At 43.2% G+C, this 17,957-nt stretch overlaps 1 protein-coding gene and 1 pseudogene across 1 annotated transcript in view; one reads left to right on the top strand and one right to left on the bottom strand.

Annotated features, from left to right (window-relative positions):
• The window catches only part of LOC118239749 (ephrin-B2-like), a 222,944-nt gene that overhangs the window by 65,857 nt on the left and 139,130 nt on the right, over window positions 1-17,957 (top strand). The gene's annotated exons all lie outside the window — the stretch shown is intronic.
• On the bottom strand, window positions 8,776-9,466 carry LOC113838616 (annotated as a pseudogene).

Here is a 17,957-nt window from a genome sequence, read left to right as displayed (position 1 = left end):
GGGACCAGAACTCCAGTTCTTGAAAGAGCCGTATGCATACTGTTAAGCACTGAGCCATCATTCCAGACCCCGCTGGCATAGTTTTAAACATGGAAAACTTGACAGCTCCTTTTGTTACATTTCACACGATGAAATTACGATGTGGTGGTTCTGGGTTTTCATAATGTTTTCAAACTATTTGTTTAGAAATGAATGGGTTTCTTTGATTGTTTTTAAAGGTGAATCTTTATGAAACACATAGTATTCTTTCTAAAACTGTATGCTGATTGTAGTGCTGTCTGAATGACGTCAGGCTTTTGCTCTTTGCTAAATATGTGTATACAGGATATTTGGAGGTTAGGAATAGTCTTAATGGCTACTGGATCTAGAAGGTATTTGTCGGTGGGGTGGGAGAAAGGAAATGACAACCGCAAATGTAGACTATGCCATTACGTTCAGTTTGTTGTCTTAAATGAGCAAGCTGGTGTCTGAATTTGCTGTGTTTCAGTTTTTTTAGAGTTTTATCTGACTTTTTTCCTTTTATCTCATCTGCGCTACATGGCAGTAAAGCAGCTGGTTAATTCCTGTAACTGTGAGAACAAATGAATAATTCCTTTTATTTGCAAATCAACTGGCTTCATGTTTCAGTGCCCAGTATATGAAAGGCTTGAATTCAATGAACATTTTTATGGAGTTTAACATACAGGCATAGGCTTTAATTTCCAAATGAATTGTTTGCCAAACCTGGTAACTGTGTTCATTATTCACAGGTTTAAAAAATATCCCTATTGGAATCCATTTCAAACATTTTTATTTTGTTTTGTTTTTTTTATACTGTTTGGTTTTGTTTTCTATTGTTAATTTTTTTCTATTCTCCCCTGCTCTTATACATTGAGTACCTTTCTTCCAACACTAGCAGGATTTCTCTACTGGAAAATTTTAAATAACCCTGTCATTATTGAATCCTTTGATTAAAAATGTGTCATTTCTTTCTTTGCTTCTTAAAATTTGGGATCAGTAAGATGTGGTCTTTTGAGTGATCTCACCAGATACAAAAAGCTCAGTTGGTAAAGTGGGGACACGGAACCGGGCTTGGTAAAAGAGCAGAGTGATCTAAATTCAGGAGAAAGGAAACAGAGGGTTTGGGGGTGTAAGTATAGGTGCCAGCAGGGGCCAGAGACATCAGATACCCCTGGAGCTGGAGAATGACAGTTGTGAGCCACCTGATATGAGTTCTGGGACCTGAACTCCAGTTCTTGAAAGAGCTGTATGCGTGCTCTTAAGCACTGAGCCAGCCTTCCACCTCCAGCTGGCATAGTTTTACACATGGAAAGCTTGCTGACTCCTTTTGTTATGTTTCACGTGCTAAAATTACGATGCGGTGGTTCTGGGAATAACCAGCTCACCAGTACTCTAATCTTTGGCTCCTTATTGGCAAAAAGAGACCTGCACGAGTGACTAAGTCATAGATCTTAAGATGGAGAGTGCATCCAGATGTGTCCCATGCAGCCTTGGAGTCTTCAAAGGGAACAGAAGAAAAGAGTTGGTGTCAGAATAGGACATGTAATAACAGTAGCAGAGATTCGGGAAATAAGCAAGATAGAAAGGAGCTAGGCTGTTGACTTGGAAACTGGAGGGTGGGGCAACAAGCCAAGAGATGCAAGAGACCCCCAGAAGCTGAAATAAAGCAAAAGCCTGGGTATTGGCTGAGAAGAGAAGAAGGCTCTCTGCTTCGCTTCCCATGCACCTGGGGTGACACCAGTCTTTGCCAGTCCTCTGCCCACAGCTGTGGCCCTCACCTCTAAGGTTGTAGGTGCTGCTCCCTACCAGCTGCTGTGTGGACAGCATTTGTCATCCTGCTTATATATTCCAGAAACTGATGAAGTCTTTATAGTTTTTAAGTGATTGTTATTGCTGGGGGAAGTTGTTATTTTAAATTATGATATTAATGGTATCCTCACTTTCTTTACAGATTATTCACATACCTTGGCCTACAGTCTTGTGGGAAAGCTCCCATGAACTTCAATGCTTCAGACACCAGGTGATGATGTGTGTGTCAGGAAATCCACAAAGCCCAACATGGCTGTGCCTTGAAGGACAGGGCACGCTGCCACAGGCAAAGTGTGAAGCCCTTATCATCAGATACAGAATTATTGTTAGTTCCGTTTAGGGCTGGGTGTGGCTCAGTGAGCAGAACATGATCTCAGCAACTCTAAGAACCCTGTTTCAAACTCGGAACAAAAGAGAGAAAGTGACACCCACAGAGAGGGAATGTGAAGTCTCTATTCAGCTATTTGGAAGCACCCCCAGTACAAGGGTGTACCCTACAGACCGCACAGGATGATACCCACATTTCCAAAATGATCGTAAAAGGACATTAATGAAGCATGAATTTTTTCAATTGTTCATAACAGTGATTATCATTCATTCAATGTGCAGTTAAATATTTGCTTCACACAGTTAAATGACTACTGTCTGGTGCTAAAGGTGCAGCAGTGAGTGAGAGTGAGTCAGATTTCAGGGCACCCCTCCTGCAATCACACAAACTTCTGGAAAACAGCATCGCTGGTCAGTGCTTTGCAGGAGCCTGGGGAGAGAAGGTGCTGGCCTGGACTCAAGGGGAGAAAAATGTACCTGTGTGACTGGACTGAAGAAGAGCCTTGTTGTGTATTTTATGTGTGTGCACATACCATTATTGCACAGACAGGACTGATAGGAGTACTCAGATTCTGGAGGAGGGACATTGTGCTTTGTTTGTTTGTTTTTTTTTCTGTGAAATAAAGAACCTGGGAAAATGAATGATCTCTTAGGTGCTTCCCATATTTAAAGCTACGTCTTCAAATTTATGTGTTCATTAAAAGTCAAATTTGCACTACATGTGTACGTCCATGTACACATACATACATGCACTTTCTGTTCTGAAATAGTTTTTTCGAAAAAAAATTGACCATTATTTAATCATATGTCTGAGCATTTCCTTATATACACATGGGAAGAGAGAGGACAGTTAAGCATGTACATATAATATAAAAATAATTTCTCTTTTCACTTAAAATGACTTGACATGAGCAAACACATATTTAATTCTTTCTGGGAGTCATGTTGACTAAAGAAAGGCATTTTGATTAGTTTTAGGCATGATGTATTCCCAGAGGACTCTGGCTCCTGGGTTTATTCTAAACCTGAAAATCTGTGACATGTTAGGATGACAGTGTTAACCCTTGCTGTGGAACCATCGTCTATGCCAGCAGATGACTGAGTCTGTTTGTGCATGCTGCTCTGTGGCTGCCCTTGGCTACCACTAAGTCTGAGTATTGGGTGAAAGCCTGGAGATTTGGATGAATGACAAGATTCGTGGTTCACTTTCTGAGAGAAAGACTCTCACCTTTATTGTGGAGCAGCCTTATATACAAACTTACAAAATCCCCAGGTGAAAGGGTTCACAACAGGATACTGATCCTATTAGGGTGAGGTTAGATAAACAGGAGGTACCTGTTTATGCTGGAAAACCACTCTTAGATACCCAGTGGAGGCTGGATCCCAACATCTCCCCCTATTTTATATATAACAAAACAGTGATTAAGTAAGAACTATAAGATTTTAACCATTCTATCTTAGTGAGTTACTATAGCTATCTATCTTCAACTCCATCAAAGACCATAGACCAATAGTACATAAACTCTAGAAATGACAGACACATCTTGCTTCCTAGACAGTCACCCAGAGTTTCTTGGTAATGTTGGGGCATCCATTTTTAGCCTACAGTTCACAATGTGTCTGACAGACTTCTCAGCAAAGCAGGAAATTCTAAACTCTCCACCTGCATTGGCAGTTTGTCTGTCACCTTATTTCTGTGTCCTGTACAGTATCTGGCAGACTCTTCCATAAAGCTGGAACCTTTTATGACTATCCATCTTGTTTCAGCAGTCACTTTCCTGTAACACTGCATGTCCAGTGTATAAAGGAACAGTCAAACAATTCAGGCAGGAGAAGCCTCTTGTCCAAATGCCTTGTTTGCCACATCAAAGGCAAACTTTATTTCTTCGATGCCATCTTCCTCTCAGATGTAACTGCTGTGCCAGGAGCAGTTGTGTCTCACTGTCAAGAAAAACCCTAAACCATTTAAATGCCATATATTCCATAGGTCTTTGAATGCTTTGAAGAATATCTATATATCTAGAAACCTAACTGATATCAACAAATGAAGACCCATTCCAATACAAAGTATCAACAAATAGGGATCCATTCCAATAGAAAGTATTATTTCTATACCATATTCTTCTTTTTTTGCTTTAAAAAGTGATTGCCTATCACCACAACCATTTCTAACTGACCAAATTTAAATGAATACAAATATAAGGATCACCTGGGCCACTGCTTCATGGGTCCTGCCCCATGAAACCATACCAGTATGGAACGAATCCAGAGCTCTTCACCCTCCATGGAATAAAAGCAGAAATTTTTCTCCCACGTAACCTGTACGTTAACAAATGTTGCTCCTTCCCCAGCAATTAAATGATTTAAGGACAACACAAGAGCATTCTTTTGTTAACAGTCACACATTTACGACCACACTTCATAAACACCCATGTGTGGCCACACCATACATACAGAACGTTCATACATCTTTTGAACAAAACTCACAAAGGAGAGGAGATGTCAGGGGATGGCCATCCTTAGCATAGCTTGGCATCTTAGGAGGATCTCCAGGACTGTCTCATCTTTGTCCATTCCTGTATGGACTTTTGTAGGGATTGGGTCTATTCTTTATCTATTTGGACTTATTCTCCTTTCTCATCTGATGTGACAATGATGTGGATGGCTTGTGGTGAGGTCTCGGGGAGAGCGCCTGGAAGTGCAGGGCTATGTAATTGGCATTGCCAGTACTCTTTCTTGGAGCTGGATTGTTAGTGACACTGGATACAGTGGATGCACACATTGGGTTCTGCATAGGGACACAGTTCTCCTCACTGTCTCCAGAGTCTGTATGGGAGACCCAACAGTAGTACTTGGAGGACCTTGGGTTAAAGGTGTGGTTGAATGTGGACCAAGACTTGGTGACAAATGAATTCAAAAGGAGATCATTGATGACAGTGTTGTTACTCAGGTCAAGGGGTACTGACTTTGCTTTTCGGCCAAGCTTGAGGATCTCACTTCCTCGGCTGGTAAAGTGATGCGGCATTTTGTTCATGGGGATGTCAGAACCTGGGTTTATGGACATATAATTGAAATCAGAGCTGGCACTATCTGATTGACCCACGATAGTCTTTTCTAGCGATTTAGCAGAAAAGCAGGCAGTTTCTTCAGCTCGTGTTGGATACTTGTAGTCACTGACTGGAGGTCTTTGTTGAGGGCAGCCCCTGCAAGGTGTCTTGGGGTGCGGTGGGGGAGCTAAGTCCAGTGGGAGGTCTCCAAATTCCCCACACAGGGTGTTTCTGGGTGCCTTGAAGGTGTACACATCCTCACTATCTTGTAGACCCTGCTCGGAGCAGGGGCTGACTGGAACTGCTGAATTCAGCTGGAGAAGAGCAGAGATTATGACTGACTAAAGAAAGGTTTCTCAGGGTGTCAGTGCTCTCTTTAGTTTGACTGAAGCCGCAGATCTGGCAGATGCTCTGGACCCACCTATTCCTGTCAGCATCTGTCTCAGCCACCATGTAAAAGTGTGCTCATTGATAATGATATCAAACATGAACCTCTTTTGGAGCTCTTGTTTGTTGAAGATCAGGGCTACATCCTACTGCGTACACAAGTTTAGGTTGATGATCCCCAGGGGTTTCTTGGAGTGTTCATTCTTATAGTATTCTAGAACATCTGGGTCACCACACATCTCACCGCTCCACAACATGAACCAGCGTTTCTTCCAAGCATAGCGCCCCAACTTTTTCTCAGGAAGTGATTTCTCCAGCCAGCCTGTGCACACCACATCCGTTTCGTCAGACTGGAGCCCACAGCGGGTTCCAGTGGACAAGGGCACAGGCTGCTCCGTCACTTGGCTGCTGGTGGGTAGCTCATGGAGGAGGGATTCCTCAGAGGCAGATTTCCCAGATTTCTTTAATAATTTTCTTAGCATTATTGCTTAATCCAAAGTTAAAATGAAATCTTACCAGTAACTTGTCTCTTTAAACTTTCTCTGTGTGATTGACTGTGATCTCTATTCTAATCCAATTCTCTAAGGAGTTGAGGTACCTATTTTCCAGTACCTTTTGCAATCCACCCTCACAACTCCTTACTTGCTTACCAGCATTCTGAGGGTGATCTCTCAGGGTCCCCTTTCGTTCCTGTTCTCAGTGGGACCTCAATTTGTGGCTGCTCTTGGCCACCACTAAGTCCGAGTATTGGGCAAAAACCTGGAGATTTGGATGAACCACAAGATGCCTGGTTCTCTTACTGAGAGAATGTTCCTCAATTTTATTGTGAAGCAGCCTTGTATACAAACTTCCAAATTCCCAGGTCAAAGGGTTCACATCATGATCCTAGTGGGGCAAGGTTAGGAAAACAGGAGGTACCTGTAGTTATACTTGAAAACAACTTTTAGAGACCCTGTGGGGGCTGGGTCCCAACAACCAATGAGTCATTAGATGCCTGAAGCATATTAGCAGGAACCAGGAGCACACAACACTCAGGAACCCCAATTGGGGCCTCGCCATCCTGTGTGAAAACATAAACAGAACTCAGGGCCCACACCAAAACTGGATCTGGCCCTTTCCAAAGGCCTGAGGGAAGGTCTCTCCAATTAACCAAACGTCTTTTCTGTGCAGTGGACCACCAATGACGGTCTGTTGCGGAGTTACCAGAATCAAACACACTGAAAAAACTTAAGATAGAAAATAAGTGATAGAGTTAGGGGAGCCATGATGACCCTCAAGGTCCCCCTTCTTTACTTTAACTAAATAGGCTTTTAAAGTGTGGTGGGCATGATCCACAATAGCCTGTCCTTGGGGGTTGTAAGGGTTACCAGTTTTGGGGGTAATTTCAAAATTTTGACAAAATTGACTGAAACCTCTGCTGACATAAGCAGGGCCATTATCAGTCTTAATTTGTTATGGGATCCCCATGTAAGCATAATGCTGTAGACAGGGTCTTTTAACATCTTTTATCTTTTCACCAGAATGGGCAGAGGCAAATATTTGTCTGGAAAAAGTATCTACAGAAACATAAACAAATTGCAATTTACCAAAGAATGGCACATCCATCTGACACAGGTGATTGGGCAACAGTCCACGGGAATTAATTACCAAGTGAGGCACTAGAAGAAATTCCACACAAAGAGGGCAATTTTTAACTATTTTAAAAAACTTGTTCCTTGGTTATCCCATTATGAAATCGTAAGAACCCTGCACTGAGAAGAAAGCACTTATGTAAGGATTGTGCTCTAGGGAGCTCTTTGTGAAACTGCAATGATTTGAGTGTACCTGTTGGCCATGTGATTTCTTTCACTGAGAGGTCCTGGCAAATGGGTATGGACCCTAAGATGTCCCACAAATACAGGATCACTCCGTTGCTATAGCAGACCCTGTATCTGTAACAAACTCTCTTGTACTCTGGAGATAGTGACAAAATAGGCAGGCATCTCCAAGGGTTGGACAATTTGAGCTAGATATTGACTATCAGTTTAGATCTTAATGATTCCCTGAGGAAGAGTTCTAGCGACATGGCCAAGGCTAAAATTTTGGCCATTAGTGCAGGAGTTGCAGCAAATATGGCTATCTTTATGATAGGATAACATACAACTATAGCTGTCTATTTTGAAGAACCCTCTGTGAAACCATTCACCCCTTAGAAATAGGCTGAGACCATATCTTTGAAAAAATCAAAGGATGTACCTTAAAAAAGAAAACCAGATTATTGGATGGGTAATAATTATCAAAATTTCTCTGGGTAGCAGAGAGAAAAATGCTCAAATTGTAACTATTATTTTGTAGCCACTCTATTTGTTGACTGGATAAATGTGTAGCAACCTGATCTGGCTCCTTACCAAAAGTCTGCAAAGCAATCTTTTGCTCTTTAAATAGGTGTGTAATTATAGCTTGGGGATAGGATACCACTGATTTACATGGGGAGGCCTGAGAATGAAGCCAAAGAATAGGACTCTCTTGCCAAAAAAACTCCTGTAGGAGAGTGAGCAGAACAAAACACTAATAATTTTAATGGCTGAACATAATCTATATAATCCAAATTTGCTCCTTCTAAGGCCTTTTCAATCAAATGAATGCACTTCCCTCCTCAAGTAGTGAGACTCAAGGAGAGTTGGGATCTGAATCACCTTGTAATATTTTAAAGAGAAAGCCTTTTTGAACAGTCTAACTACACTTATGAAGGATGATAAACTCTAGGACATGCTAAATGTGAATCAAGGGAAGCCCATAAATCTGTGATTCCAAAGTCTTAGGTCTCAATGCAGCTGTAATTACTAATTAATTCACTCAGTGACTACATGAAACAGAGCAGAGATGGATCAAAAGCTTCACTACTCCAGGTCACACAATGCTCACAGCTAGTGAGAGAATTAGCGTGGAATCTACAGCATGCACCAAACCCCAGGAAGACAGTCTCAGGTCTTTAATCTCTTCCACAGCCATTGCTAGTTGAAGTCCAAAGCCCAGGGAATACTGGCACTTAGAGAAAAGAGGTTTCCACTGTCACTTTAAAAAAAGCATTTAAGATAAAAGCTGAAGTTTGCACAAATAGAAAAAAATAGGGTTAGATAATGCTAAAACAAATGCTAATAATTTAGTGTAATGTACAAAAGTTACCACTTTTACTTGAGTATTAAGAAAAGAGTGCAAATTGTATTTACATAATTATACACTTTGTCTTTGACTTCTTTTTCTTCTTTTTACCATCTTTGCTCATCTTTTCTTTATGATTTCGAATTTCTCGGAGCAATGTATAGAAGGCATCATCAACAAGCAGATTACATTACAAGGCATTTTTTAATCTTCACACGACCAGGAGTCTTTTCTTCTTTGCTAATTCTTTTCAATCTGTACTGTCGGATCTCTCTCACCAATGTATAAAAAGCATCCTCCACTCTCTGCCTTGTCTTTGCTGAGGTTTCAATAAATGGAATCCCATAACTTCTTGCTAAGTCCTGAGCCTGTTTTGTGTCTACTGTTCTAGAAGGCAAATCACATTTATTCCCTACTAGGACCATAGGCACATCTTCAGAGTCTTTTACTCTTTTAATTTGTTCTCTAAAATGGTGAATATCTTCAAATGATTTAGTATTATTCATGGCAAATACACAAAGAAAGCCCTCCCCAGTCCTCATGTACTGGTCCCTCATTGCACTGTACTCCTCTTGACCTGCTGTGTCGAGAATGTCCAAGTGACAGATTTCTCCATCAATTTCTACTTGTTTCCTGTAGGAGTCCTCTATTGTAGGATCATATACATCCACAAAGTGATACTGAATTAGCTGTATCGTCAAGGCAGTCTTGCCTACACCATCAGCTCCAACTACCACAAGTTTATACTCAGTCATTTTCAGCAGGCCTCTACCGGCCGCGTGCCACACCTCAGGTCCCTTGCTGGCTCTCTCCAGGTACGAAATGGCGCGGGAGCCAGACTCTGGGCAAGCCGCCGCCTTCCTCCTCCCCCTCCACTGCCGCCTCAGCTGCAGAATCGCAACAGTAGTAATTTTTAAACTACGTCTGATCCAATTAATATCACCCAGAAACCTCTGAAAAACATTTAAAGTTTGAAGGGTGTCCAGCCTGAAGACTAATCTTTTAAAGGTGCACCCCATTTGCCACAAGCAAGCATGTCTTAGGTTTGACTCCCTCACTGACCTTATTTCCCTGCATAGCAGAAGCAATAACTTGTCCCATAATGTGGTGTCCATCTATATCTCTACAAATACGAATGTAATCATTGAGGCTTTTGGCCTTATGAGGTGGTAAAGCCTCTTTACAATGCTTGTTGGCATTTTTTAAAGCTAGTGTTCTAACTATAGACATGACATGACCAGTAACCCCAAATATATGCCCTGCAAGCAGCTGCTGAGATCTGTGCATATACAGCTACATAAAGAATTTGCTGACCTAGGTCTGCACAGGCTCCCATACCAGTAAGCATTTCTGAGTTCTTTTCAGGGAAACTTGCAGCCATCTTGCGCTGTACCATTTGGTTACATAGCTGTTGGAATTCACCTCTCCAAATCAAATAATCTCCCTTGGACAGCACAGCTGGACATAATTGTTGCCAGTCACTGGGCGTGCAATTCAAGGCCACAAAGAATTAAAAAATGGTCAGAGTAATAAAAGGGGCATGAGGCCTGTAAGCCATAACTGCCTCTTTCAGCTGTTTAATATCCTTATAGTTAAGAGGGGAATGCTCTCTCTGATTCTGGCCTTGGGGAACAACTATCTCTATGATTGGGAACATCACTGGGTCACTCTGCTTTTCAGGAAAGGCCAAAGGAAAACAGAGAGCATTAGAATTATGAGCAGGAGGATGAGACCCAAGGGAACATTTTTTTAGCTTATGTTATAATTTAACGTAACTTTCCAGTTCTTCACTTTCCTTAGTCTCCTCCCCTGAATATGAGGGAGAGTACCCAAAGGAAGTGTCATTAGAAGCTTGAAGTGACCTAACAGACTCTTGGTTCTGAGCCTCTGCAAAGGCAGCCTTCGCTTCCTCAACCTGATTTTTCACTTCCACAATATTACTAAGAAGTGCTGCTTTGACAAGATGCCACAGAAAAAAAGTAACAGTTGGTATGGCATTCAGCAAATCTCTATGTAATGCCCTTTGCAGGTCTATCCTCACCTGCTCCCCATCAACAATATTAAGGTCACCAGAGATTAAAATCCAAGAGCTGACCTCTTGTACAGTTTTTAAAACGTCTGTTGCTGTCTTGTACTTAATACTGGTGCCCTGCTTATTGGACAATTTGACCAATTGGTTCCCCATAAGAGAGTAAGAACTAGCTGCACCCATCTTCAATATACCCGTTCCTTACCTTAATGCTGGCAAGCCTTCCCGGGTGATCCTTCAGTGTCTATGCTTCTTTCCCAAATCTTGGTGGGAACTCTAATTGTTGTAACAGACAGCTCTACAACCTTCTCATGTGTTCGGGCAAGGGAATCTGACGATTACATAAAGACAACACAGCCAGTCACTCTTGCAAGGAGAAGGCTTTTTATTTCAAAGGGGAGTAGGCTTATATACCAACAGCAGCCCCAGTGTAAATTTACTCAGATCAAGGTCCATGCTGCCAATCACCCCCTCAGTGGGCAGAAAATTTACATTCTTGCACAAAGGCCTAAGCAGAAGCAGGGAACTAGGGAGTAAACACCTAGTCACAAGACAGACAGTGAGTGGACCCTGAGGGCACTGTGGGTCATCATTAGTTCCTAGAAGAACAGCAGACCCTAAAGAGGTCCCCAACAGGAATTCTCTGTGTAGCCCTAGCTGTCCTGGATCTACCTCTGTAGACCAGGCTGGACTGGAACTTGAGGAGTTCCACCTGCCTCTGCCTCCCAAGTGCTGGGTTCAAAGGCGTGTGTCACCACCACCCAGTTAAAATGTTATGTATTTTGTATTTCATGAGCATTTGTGTTTTGCCTGAATGTATGTTTGTGTGTCAGTGTTGTGTCCCTTGGAACTGGAGTTGCAGATGATTGTGCATAGTTATTCCGTGTAGAAGGACTGGAGCAGTGGCTGTTAAGAGCACTGGCTGTTCTTCAGATGTCCTGAGTTCAATTCACAATAACCAGACGGTGGCTCACAACCATCTATAATGTGTTCCAGTGCCCTCTCCTATTATGCAGGGCAGGCACATATGCAGGGAGAATTCTATACGCAGAAGAAATAAATCAATCCTTTAAAAAAATCCCATCTACCGTTTGCCTCTGGGCTTTTACCTTTCTCTATTCTCTATCTCTTTCTTTCCTTCTTACTTTTTTGACGGCTGTGTGACTGTCCCCTGGTGCTCTCTCTCCCCCTTTTCTCTTCTTTGCCTTTTCTTTTCTCTCTTCTTCTCTCTGCCTACAAGCCCTGTCTATCCCTCTCTCCTGCCTAGCTATTGACAGTTCAGGTCTTTATTAGACCAGTCATGTGTGTTGTGCAGGCAAAGTAACACAGCTTCACAGAGTTAAACAAATGCAACATAAAAGAATGTAACACATATTCAAGTAATATCCCATAACCGCTGTGAGCTGCCATGTGAGTATTGGGAATTGAATCCTGGGTTCTCTGCAAGAGGGGCCCATGCTCTTAATAGCTGAACCATATCTCCAACCCAATAAAATAATAATTATAAAAATTAGAAAAAAGGGGCCAGGCATTGGTAGTGTATGCCTTTATTCCCAGCACTCAGGAGGCAGAGGCTAGCTGATCTCTTCGAGTTCGAGCCTAGCCTGGTCTATCAAACCAGTTCCAGACAGACTCCAAAGCCAAGAAGGTATCGGTGTAGCACATAAAGGCAATGGTTATCAAGGCTGATGACAAAGTTCAACTCTCTGAGAAAGTTCAACCATTCATTACTCAGGAAGGAAAAACATGATCTCCTCATATATAACCACAAGTACTAGGACTGGGGGGGGGAGATTGGTTAATCTTTCAGGTCTCAGCACAAATACCACTGAAAAAAGTGTACCCTCTGTTCTACTTGGCTTTCTGTTACTGTGATAAACAGCATGACCAAAGGCGACATCGGGAAGCAAGAGTTTGTTTTATCCTACGGGTTATATAGCTCTTCAATGAGGGAAACCAAGGCAGAAGCCTGAAGCACAAAAAAACAACAGAAATTTCAAGCTTACTGGCTGGATCCCTATGGCTTTCTCTGTTAGCTGCTTTATATAGCCCAGCCCTACTGGCCCAGGGATATACTACACACAATGGGCTCCTGCAACAAATAACCATCAAGGTTTCTCTGTGTAACAGCACTGGATGACCTGGAATTTGCTCTGTAGACCAGGCTGGCCTTGAACTCAGAGCTATCCCCCTGCCTCTGCCTCCTGAGCACTGGGGTTAAATATGTGTACTACCAAAGCCCCACCCCTTTCTTCTCTTTTTTTAAATTACAAATTTGACAGATGTGGCATTCTGCCTGCATGTATGCTCTTTTTGTTTTGTTTTGTTTTTCTTGAAAGGTTCCTGGAACTAGCTCTTGTAGATCTGCCTGCCTCTGCCTCTGCCTCTGCCTCTGCCTCTGCCTCTGCCTCTGCCTCTGCCTCCTGAGTGCTGGGATTAAAGGCGTGTGCCACCGCTGCATGGCCTCCATGTATACTTTTGAATAAGCTCATGCTTAGTATTCACAGATTCAAGAAGATAAGTTTAGATTGCCTAGGACTGGAGTTACAGTCAATTGTGAGCTGCGTGGCCCTTGCCTTCTGTCCTGTCTTCCTCTTTGCCTTCTCCCCTTGTCTCTCTCAAATGTGGGCAAGGCCATACTCCTGCAACCAGCATACCAATTTGGCATTTAAGCCCAGCCCTGGAGACCTAACCAAAAGGCATGGGATAAACTCATCAATAGAAATATTAATGGTTAATTCTCTCTCTCTCTCTCTCTCTCTCTCTCTCTCTCTCTCTCTGTGTGTGTGTGTGTGTGTGTGTGTGTGTGTGTACGTATGTACGTATGTATGTGTCCAAATGCATTGAGCTGATATTGGCCAGAAAAGGACAGCTGATCCCTTTGACCTGAGTTAAAAATGGTTATATGTGGAACTGAACTCTGGCCCTCTGCAAGAGCAGGAAGCACTGCATACAGAACTAATGAAAACAATATTTGACAAACATGCTGTGTGATTGGAGACATGGCTCAGAGGTTACGAGCACTGACTGCTATTCCAGGGGTCCTGAGTTCAATTCCCATCAACCACATGGTGGCTCACAACCATCTACAATTCAATTTGGTGCCCTCTTCTGGCAGGTAGGCAGAACACTGTATAAGTAATAAATAAATCTTGACAAAGAAAGGAAGGAAGGAAGGAAGGAAGGAAGGAAGGAAGGAAGGAAGGCTAAAAGGCAGGGTACCATGATGCTGTTTTTGTAGTCCATAGTGATAGTCCCATGTTTGTCCACAGGCTGTTTGGAATAGACCTGAACAAAATGACACACGGTAGGCTGGCAGCGCTTTGACTCACAAAACCGTACTTGGATATTGGGTGCTGAGCATGAATGCAGCATCAGAATGGAGGCCACCAGGTCTTTTGTTCCCTCGGACAGCTGTGATCAGCACTTGAGAGACATTACTTTGTGTGTGACTTTTGCTTTTCTCTGTGTAACAGTCAAGGCTGCTCCGGAACCCCACAAAAATCTGAGTACTGGACATTTCAGTCAGTCACTGTGACAAGACTCCCACCTACTGGCGAATGTGTGAAACTGCAGATTAAAATAACTTCAGAGGACACTTACTTGGAGGAGTTGGGTATATTATGTTAGAGACAAGGTGTTTCTGTAGCTTTGGCTGTCCTCCACCTCTTAGTTCTGCTTGCCTCGGCTTCTCTAGACCCACAAATATTTGCACATTTTCCAGAGGCAATTCAAGCAGTAAACTAGCATCCTTGCAGATATAAGAAGGGGGGGCAATATTACCCTGCCTAGCCAATTCCTTAGAAATCTGTTTAGCTGGGGGTAGGTGGCACAAGCCTATAATACCAGCACTCTGGAGGCAGAGGCAGGCAGATGTCTGTGAGTTAGAGACCAACCTGGTCTACAAGAGCTAGTTCCAGGACAGCCTCCAAAGCCACAGAGAAATCCTGTCTGGAAAAGCCAAAAAAACCTTGTTTGTAATCACACTGGGAAACTGTACACTAGAAAAAAAACAGAAGCACAAAATATACTAACTTGGCTGGAGATGTAAACCAAGTTTCCAGGGGCAGTATACCTAGAAAGATCCAGGACTGTTTGTATCTGCTACCCACACAGATGAGGACTCAACGCATGGAGAGGGCAGGACATGTGGACCAGCTGGAAGACTGGCAGCCTAGCTAGCATGCATGAAACACAGGACTCTATTCTCTCCTAATATATAGATATATAGATTGCATGCTGATGGTTAACATCTGGGCTGAACAAATGTTTACCTCGGCTGTGCATGATGGCTTGTGCCTTTATGAACCAAAGGCAGGTCATTCAAGAGCAGACAGAGCTACAGGGAGGCCCAGGAAAATGAAGCAATTGGTGAAAGGCAACAGACTTGAGAGAAGCTGGGTTTGAACTCCAGGACTACAGGAATATATATATATATATATATATATATATATATATATATATATATCCTTATCCATGTCAGCTAATGGTAAATTGCAGAAACATGTTAAGGAGCCTGCCATCAAGCATGAAGTCGACACATACATCACAGGAACCAACATGGTTACAGTGACCTGACACAGGGGAGTAAGCACAGGCCCAATGGTAAGCACGCACAAAGGTAAAAACTACCCAGTATTATGGCTGTTACAGTAAGCACCCAAGAGACAGACAGGACAACCTGGACAATTTGCTAGGATTCTACCACCTCCCCTCCCCTGACACACACACACACACATACACAAAAATTCAGAAAACCACTTGGAAGTGGCATATGCCCAAATCCTAGAAGAAACAAGATCTATGCTTCTGGTAGGCAGAAATTCCAGCATCAACAGCCTATCTCAAAAAGGGCCTCATAGAGTGCACAATGGTGTGGCAAGCCTTTAATCCTAGTACTTGTGAGGCAGAAGCCTGTGGATCTGACTCCAAATGAGAGAAACATTGTCTTGCAAAAAACAAAACAAAAAAACACTGAGGTGTTTTAGTCACACAGAGGGTGTTCAAAAAACAATGTCAAAGGTGGTTTGCAACATAGTTCAAGGAGTTCAAAAAACAATGTCAAATGTGGTTTCCAACATAGCTCAAGGAATTTCTGAGTTCCTGTTAGGGCTTGATTTGTTTCCCTCTGCCTTTAATCCCAGCACTCGGGGACAGAGCCAGGCAGATCTCTGTGAGTTCAAGACCAGCCTGGTTCAGGAAGCTAGTTCCAAGACAGCCTCAAAAGCCAGAAAGAAGCCCTGTCTCGATCCCCCGCCCCCCCCACACAAAAATACCCTGAGACATGTGACCTAAACTGCAGTTCTTACAACCAAGGCAAAACTTGAACCTAGTGAAAATGTCTCAAAAGCTCCCAGAGAAAAATCTGCTTTCAAAATGTAACTGTTGTAGCTTAGGTCTCACCACTACTGTGCTCCGTTTTAGGTCCACGGAACATACATGAACAATGTTCCCATTACACCTAACTTGCCCAGCGTTTTTAGCGGAGTGCAGCACTCCTCACACTCCCAAGCCTGAGCTCAGCGCCTCTGCACAAATGCTTCCAATGGCCTCAATTGGGATGCTTGTCCCACACAGCAAGGCACAAAGTGGAAGCACTTTCCAGTTCTGCCTCAGAGAGGGCAACCACATTGATGACTGCTTTGTGGGGTGTCCCCTCAAGCCTGGGGGAACCTCGACTCTGTCCTGTCCTTTCCAATACCGCTTCAGTCCCTGGCTACTGTGCAAGCGATGTACAAAACCTTCCTCCCTGCTCAACATTCTCCCCTCCATTCCCGTGGAGTCCCAGATCCCAGGACACCGCAGTTAACCCAGACACATGCTACCAAAGGACCCATTGTAGCCCAAGTCCAAAGAGTGCCCCACACTATTCGAAATCTAGATGAGTCACTAAGAACTGGGGAAACCGCATTTTGTGAACCGGTAGTGCTCAAAACCTGGCGGCACTATATTCCAGAACACAAAGTACCCCATAGTTTGAGTATCACAGGCTGACATGGTCCAGAGAGACGCACAAGCCGAAAAAATATTTACCCGCCAGAAATCTAAAAACATTGGAACAGTTCAAACTAATGCGCTAAAAACTTAAATGATGCATAATTCACGGTGGTTCCTAGACGGTCCCAAAATTCACCCAAGTCCATTGGTGATTTGGCTTCTTGAACAAACACAATACAATTGCCTGGGACCCTCTGAAACTCCGAGAAGCGTCATTCATAACCACCATAACACTCCTAAAATTCCTACATTGCTAAAACTACGTACAATCTGCCTGCAGCCCTTGCCTCCTATGAGGTGGGTCTACACTCAGCTGACTTGGGGCCAAGAGGCCGAATCCTTGGCTATGTTCATTTAAAATTCTAGTTTTTACAAGTTCCAAAGCAAGCTAGTCAGTGCTGGCTCAAGCCCATGATCCTAGTTAGGCAGACAGACGTGTGCATTCGAGGTCGGCATAGTCTACAGAGCGCGTTCAGGACATGCTCCAAACTACACAGATTACGAAAAGTTCTGTAAGGAGGCCCTTTGTGGTTTTGAGGAAGGCAGAAGTGTGTTACTTAGCCTGTCCCAGGTCGTAAGCTGGCTAAATTAAACCTATCTCATCCAACATCCATATCAAACCTACACCTGCCTCTCAAAGCTAAGGTCCTCAGTTTCAAATCTGAGAACAGAAAAAAAAAAACAAAAAACTTACCTTTCTGACACGGAGAAAGCCGAACTCGAAAGTTGGAGCAGAATATCCTGACGAGCACCAACAAAATCCCAAAGAAGTCCCTGGGAGAGGGAGAGGCTCTAGTGTTTACATAGTCTGAGGGCTCATTGGCCCCCTGGAGGGGAGGCTCTGGATTCCCTCTCCCCAACTGGGGCCATCCTTACCCAATCCACCCTCTGTCCTGGGTTCTGATGCCCCCTTCAGCATCCATGCCCTGCTCCCCCACCATCCCGTGTCTGCCTCTCACCCCAGAGGAGGAAGTGGATTTGTTTTTATGTATCTATATTTTTAAATGGCTGGGGTATGGGTAGGGTGTTTCCATTTTTGTAACAATTATTGAGGCTGAGGCTGGCTCCAGATTCATTCTTAAAAATATTAGTGAAAGGAGTAAAGGAAGTAAACTCTGCCTAGGAGGCTCAGTGTTTTCTTATTTTTTGACTGAGTTGAAGTCCTTTCTCTGCCTCCTTTGTCTTTCTTCCTCTTGTGTGTACGGGTAGACCTCCTTATT

The sequence above is a fragment of the Cricetulus griseus genome, unplaced genomic scaffold (assembly GCF_003668045.3).
Source record: "Cricetulus griseus strain 17A/GY unplaced genomic scaffold, alternate assembly CriGri-PICRH-1.0 unplaced_scaffold_1, whole genome shotgun sequence".
Taxonomy (NCBI): Eukaryota; Metazoa; Chordata; class Mammalia; order Rodentia; family Cricetidae; genus Cricetulus; species Cricetulus griseus.
This window is presented reverse-complemented; position numbering and strand designations above follow the sequence as displayed.